The sequence below is a fragment of the Daktulosphaira vitifoliae genome, unplaced genomic scaffold, assembly GCF_025091365.1.
Source record: "Daktulosphaira vitifoliae isolate Bord-2020 unplaced genomic scaffold, ASM2509136v1 Scaffold_3, whole genome shotgun sequence".
Taxonomy (NCBI): Eukaryota; Metazoa; Arthropoda; class Insecta; order Hemiptera; family Phylloxeridae; genus Daktulosphaira; species Daktulosphaira vitifoliae.
In genome coordinates, this window is record NW_026099574.1 from 37,789,273 (window position 1) to 37,796,168 (window position 6,896).

At 23.4% G+C, this 6,896-nt stretch overlaps 1 long non-coding RNA gene across 2 annotated transcripts in view; it reads right to left on the bottom strand.

Annotated features, from left to right (window-relative positions):
• Positions 1 to 5,273, bottom strand: part of LOC126901574 (uncharacterized) — a 23,566-nt gene extending 18,293 nt beyond the window's left edge. For both annotated transcript variants that reach the window (XR_007703068.1, XR_007703067.1), the window contains exon 1: positions 5,114 to 5,273. This is a non-coding gene — a long non-coding RNA (uncharacterized LOC126901574). The remainder of the gene's footprint in view (positions 1 to 5,113) is intronic.
• Between the last annotated feature and the right edge of the window lie 1,623 nt (positions 5,274 to 6,896).

The following is a 6,896-nucleotide window of genomic DNA, read 5'->3' on the forward strand; positions in this document are numbered from 1 at the left end:
GATTATTAAAAAATAGTATTTCCCATAAAAAAATTATATTGATCAATACACTTTTCAATAAGTTATAGCAATATATAGTTAAAAATTTAAAAAATAAAATCAAGAATTTTCCCACAGTAATAGCATTTGGTAGCCATTTTCACCGTGAATATAAACTAAAGTCCGAATTTTTTTTTTTGCAAAATAAAGTAAATTACATTAGCTTTAATTTAAGATATATATAAAAGTATCAGTATTTCCGGAACATTTTCAAAAATTAAGTTGAAAAAGTAAATTTTTTTGTAAAAAAACTGTTAATTTAAATTCCCCCCTGTGGGCAGGTAAAAAGTCAGATTTATAAATAAAATATACCAAATGATAGGTAAAGACATCATGCATCTACATAAAAAAGAATTATATTGATCCATACATTTTTCAAAAAGTCATAGCATAATAAAGTTAAAAATGTAAAATACAAAATCGAAAATTTTCACACAAAAATAGCATTCGGTAGCCGTTTTCACCATGAAGATAAAACAAAGTCCGAAATTTTTTTTTTTCATAATAAATTATATTACATTAGCTTTAATTTAAGATATATATAAAAGTGTCAGACCTTCCGGAACACTTTTAAAAGTTAAGTTCAAAAAATTAATTTTTTGTAAAAAAGTTGTCATTTTAAATCTCCTCCTGTGGGCAGGTAAAAAGTCAGATTTATAAAAAAAATATACCAAATGATAGGTAATGACATCATGCATCTATAAAAAAAAGAATTATATTTATATGTTTATTTTTAAAAAAGTTACGGCAGTTTTTAGTAAAAAAAATTGAAAAAATTTCGAAAATTAGCGATTTTTAAATTTGTAATTTTTTTGGAGGTTTCCCCCATTTACGGGGAACGAGGGAATTTTTTTCAATTTTTGAGGGTAATGTCTTCGACTAGATACGATTTGTGATCTTTTGACGTATCATTGAAAGAAATCGGTTCGGTGAGAGCTGAGAAAAAGTGGTAACAGACACAAAAAAAAAAAAAAAAAACACGTCTTAGTAAAACCAATACCTTCTCAGCTTCGCATCGAAGCTAAAATAGAGAAGAGTCAATACCGATCTAACGGCAATTTCATATCGATAACGGCCAGTCTTTTTGGAAGGGATCAATACTGATAAACAATTCGATTTTAATTATATTCTCTTTTATCGCCTTATCTAGCGGTCAGCGGCAAAATAATGAGTGGTTGACACCGCTGTGTCAGAAAAAGGTTCTTTCGCGCGATAAAATAGATAAAAGTAGACATAACAAAAAAATCATGAACGGTCCACCTTCGAATTTGTGTCGTTACAGGTTATTTATGACATCGTTATTTGCAGGTACACAGCATTTATTATCAATGGCAGTAAGGTGCATTGTGAGTTTATAAATACACTAACTAGCAATACAGAAAGTATATCTATTAATAGTCATAATTGTTAAAAAACAATCCGTGATTGTGACAACGACTTCATACAAAACCAATTAGCTATCTGTATTTATAATCCCTTGTGTATTATACATCAATATTGATTCAAAAATTTGAAACTTTCAATGTTAATATCTAATAAACAAATAAAGATATACTAAATATTCAATTCCATTTACTATTATTTATTTTATAAGTAATTAAGTGGGTTTTGATAAAAAATCACCCTCTATATCTAAACTGTTAAAAATGATTTTGTAATTTTTTTATGCGATTCCTTTTACAAATAATCTGCTTAAATTAAATATACTATATTTATATTACATGTAGATTTTTTGATATGTAGAGTGATTTGAATATAAATAAATGGTAGCACAGTGGGGTCGCAGCAGAATGTGGAATTGGCATAGTTGGGTCCAGTATAGATGATATTTGACAATAATTTAAAATCACTATCATAAAAAACTTAAATTCAAACAAATCTGTAGATAACCTTTAATTTTAAAAATTGGTGGATTATTCCATTAACAATATGATCTCCTATTTCCTTATTTATATCCTGATTACAAGTTTTATGATTTATAAGTGTAATATATGAATAAATATTTATTATAGCAATTAAATATAGTATGAAATCAATATTAAATGATTTAAGATTATACTTTTTTATTAGAATCGTATTTTTTTTATTAATTTTGATGTTTGTATACACCATGAAAACAAAATAAAGTCCGAAAATTTTTTTTTTCATATTTAAGTATATGACATAAGCTTTAATTTAAGATTTATATACAGGGTGATTTTTTTATCATAACCCATTCAATTACTTACAGAATAATAATAATTAAATTTTTTTTTTTTTTATTATCTTTAGTTACACATTATTCTTGAATTATTAACTATGTAATACTTTTAAAGTTCATCCCTTATGCCTGGTAAGGGTGTCAACTTTATTTTTTTAAATGGTAACACATATTTTGAATTTAATAAAATGTTTGAGTTTTTAATTTAATAACAAAAGTCATTTGAATTTTTAATATAACTTTATTCGTTTATTAGATATAAACATTTAAAGTTTCAATTTTTTGAGTTAATATATAGGTATAATACACAAGGGATTACAAATACAGGTAGCTAATTGATTTTTTATGATATTGCTATCACAGTCACGGATTGTTTATTATCAATTATGACTATCAATAGATATACATTCTGTATTGTCAGTTAGTGTATTTATAAACTCACAACAATGTGTCTTACTACCATTGATAATAACAATGCTTTGTACCTGCTAATATCGATGTCATAAAAAACCAATTAGCTACCTGTAGTTTTAATCCCTAGTGTATTATACATGTATATTAACTCAAAAAATTGAAACTTTAAATGTTTATATCTAATAAACGAATAAAGTTATATTAAAAATTCAAATGACATTTGTTATTAAATTAAAAACTCAAACATTTTATTAAATTCAAAATATGTGTTACCATTTAAAAAAACAAAGTTGACACACTTACCAGGTACAAGGGATGAACTTAAAAAGTATTACATAGTTAATAATTCAAGAATAATGTGTAACTAAAGATAATAAAAAAAAAAAAAAATTTAATTATTATTATTCTGTAAGTAATTGAATGGGTTATGATAAAAAAATCACCCTGTATATAAGCGTCCGTACTTCCGGAACATTTTCGAAAATTAAGTTGAAAAAGTTCTGTTTTCTATATGCATTTTTAAGTTTGAACCCATCCTGTATAAAGGGAAATTGTCCGGTAAAAAAAAAAAAAAACATGTCTCATAAAAGAAGTATATAAATTGTACTTATCATAAAAAAAATTGTATTGATCTATACATTTTTCAAAAAGTTATAGCATTATAAAATTAAAAATATAAAAAAGAATTAAAAAAAAAAAATCGTATTTTTTTATAACTTTCAATGTCCGTTTTCACCGCAAACATAAAATAAAGTTCAAATTTTTTTTTTCCATAATAAATTTATTAACATTATCTTTAATTTAAGATATATATATATAAGTGTCAGTATTAACGGAACACTTTCAAAAGTTATTTTTTTGTGAAAAATTTGTCATTTTGAATCCTCCTTTGTGTGCAGGTAAATGGGTAAGTTTACAAAAAATATATACAAAATGATAAGTAAATACCTCATGTATCTATAAAAAAAAAATCTATTGATCGCAACGGAATATTTCTGAATATCAGTATATTATAGAATACTATGTAAATATACAGAATATGTTTCTGAATATTTCAATTTTTGCATTTATTTAAACACCTAAAGTTACATAGAAATGATTACTAACACTTTTATTAAAATGATTTATTACAATAAAAATACAAAAAAATGATGTTTGGGGAAATATGGGATCTTCGTACTTCGAGTTTAAAAGACTGTTTTTTATTCGATACAGCTACCATGCATTACACGAATAAGTAGCTAAAAAGTACTATTTAAGCCAGTTCAAAAATATAAAGTCGCTTTTCTTAACTTTAAATAAGCAAAATAAGTTTAAATTTATATTTAATGTAAATTAAATTAATGTAAATTTTATAAAATTTGTTGGTCTCATTACTATGGCAAATCATTGTAAGAAATTTTAAAATAAACAAAAAAAAATAAAACTTGAACACAAAAATTGCGTGTTTTTTAACTACGGCATTCATTTACACATAGAAGATAAGTCTTCGAGATAAAATGTTTTATTTTTAATTTATAGTACGTAAAATAATCTTTAATTTAACATTTGTTTAAAGGATACAGTATTTCCAAAACATTTTCAAAAGTTAAGCTGAAAAAGTTACTATTTTGAATCGTCCCCGGTAGGCTGGTAAAGAGTCAGATTTACTAAAAAATGTTATTTATTTAACTTTTCGAAAATTTTTAGTGTATATTTATCTATATTTTTATGCACAGAGAGTTTATCAAATTAACCAAAATACTTATATAGAGTGTTTAGTAAGAAATGAAACTGGTTTCTATTGTTCATATTGTTTATATATAATAGTTACCTGTTATTTTATTTACTGAACAGNTAATATTAAAATGATTTATTACAATAAAAATACAAAAAAATGATGTTTGGGGAAATATGGGATCTTCGTACCCCGAGTTTAAAAGACTGTTTTTTATTCGATACAGCTACCATATTTTTGTTTAATATTTGACCATAAGCTATACTTTTTCATTATATTTAAAAATTTAATTTTTAATAAGACATAAAATTGTATAAAGTATTATGAGCAACAACCAAGTGTCAACCGAATTGTACATATTTGTCTAAAATATCTAAGAAAATGTTCTTACAATTACTCATATATTTATTATTTATTATTAATAACAATTTTATGGCGACTATTTAAACTTACAGTTGAATACGATTTTTCAGTATATTAAAAATACTATTTTATTTTAATTACTAATCTTCAAATCCCTTAAAATTTAAAAATTGATTATACATTTGAAATCAGAAGTCTAGAAAACATATTGCCATATACCTACTATATAAAAGATTTTATTTCTTTCATTAAATTTGAAATAAGTAACCAATTCAACATTTTAATTGGGATATATAAATGAATACAATTTAATGTTTGTTTCAGATTATTGTGTGCTAAACATACAATATTTATAAGGAAATATTAAAGAAAATAATTACCTGTAAGTTCAGTTGATAAAAAAATAAAAAAGAGTAATAGAAGAAAATTTTTTTTGAACATATTTAAAGCAAAAAAAAATATTTATATTAATTAAGGTTATAAATTTTTTTCAAAAATATATGTTTGTATTTGTACAACATAAAGTAATTTAAATTACGTATAAAAGTCAAAATGGAGTTCATTTTATAGGAAATTTATCTTATTTATAACGATTCAGGTGTTTTATTTCGGTTACTGATGACGACATTAATAAAGTTGCAATAATTAATTCGATAATATTTTTTTAGTAAATATAGTCGTAACAAATAATAATTATAATTTTATGTGACATTAATTTTTGAATTTATTATGCTGTAAATACATGACCAGCTTATTTAAGTATCTGTAACTTCTTTCAAAAATACTTCGTCAATTGAATTTTAATATAAGATATTAACATGAATAATATTTGAAAATACTGATAAATTAGTTAGTATATCTTTTAAAGTTTCGATAAATATGAATTGTTGTCCGTTGTTTGTTATATACATTATAAAAAACCTTGAAGTTTCCTGTTACAGTACAACACGCATAATAACTAAACAAACTGTTCATAATCGATTATAACAATTGACATATTTTGTTGTCAATAAGATTCTGACAGATAGGCTTTTGACTAGCTTAACCTTTCCTACCTTGTATTATTTTCAATCCCATAACCTGTAATTCTCAAAATGATGGGTACGTTTTAATAATAGTATACTTATATGTACTGAAATTATCAAAGAATAACTACTCAGGAAATACGACTGAAATCGGTTATTCGCAAGAGGTGAGAATATATAATAATAAGGCGAAACAGATATCCATCGTAGGAGGCATAATGTTTAACGATGCGTAGAAAGTACTAAACCAGCTGCATAAGAACACTTAAGGTGCTTGAAGAGATAGTCATTCTATGGTATAAATTTTAGACGTCAATTGTTTATTTTATTAGAATTTGAATTAGTATTTAAATTATAACCAACAAATGAAAGTCAAAAGTATCGTACTTTCATTGTATAATGAAAAAAATGCAGATTTAAAAATAAAATGAGCGCTTATTCGTTTAATTTGTCATATGTATACAGCGTGATTAATTGTGTGTAATACATTTGTTTTCTTAGAAACAATTAACAATTTTTGTATGAAGAAATATTATTTTGTTTCTTAATTTATTATTATAAATTGTTGTTTGTATAATTATTGCGAAAGTTAAAAATTGATACAAATTAGAGTATAAGAAAATAGCTGAAAATTAATTTTTAGTGTAAAACAATTTAACAAAATATCATTATTGTTAAGAAAAATAAAATTATTATTATATTTAATATTTTTGAAGGTATTTTGAAAGGCATTTTTCTTATATTTAAATAAACAAGCTCAGGTATCGAATATTAGCTCATATTACTACCATACTTGTTTTTAAACTATTTTTTTTGGCCAAAAAATACAATGACACTTAAATCAATAAATATATTAATGTTTGATATAATTAAAATAATAAAATGTTACACTGAAATAGATTTAATCTAAACTTCAATTGTATTCAATTTAAAAATTGAAATTACGATTCATAATTTTTATATTAACATTGAAGTAATTCCCGAATGAATGTGAAATTGATAGAATTGTAATTAAATTTTTTGTAATTGCTTGTTACATTATACTAATTATTAAACTCAAATAGAAATTTATGACCCTAAATTTACAAAAATAAAACTTTTTTAGCTTTGTTGTCTTTATCCATTATATTATATAATT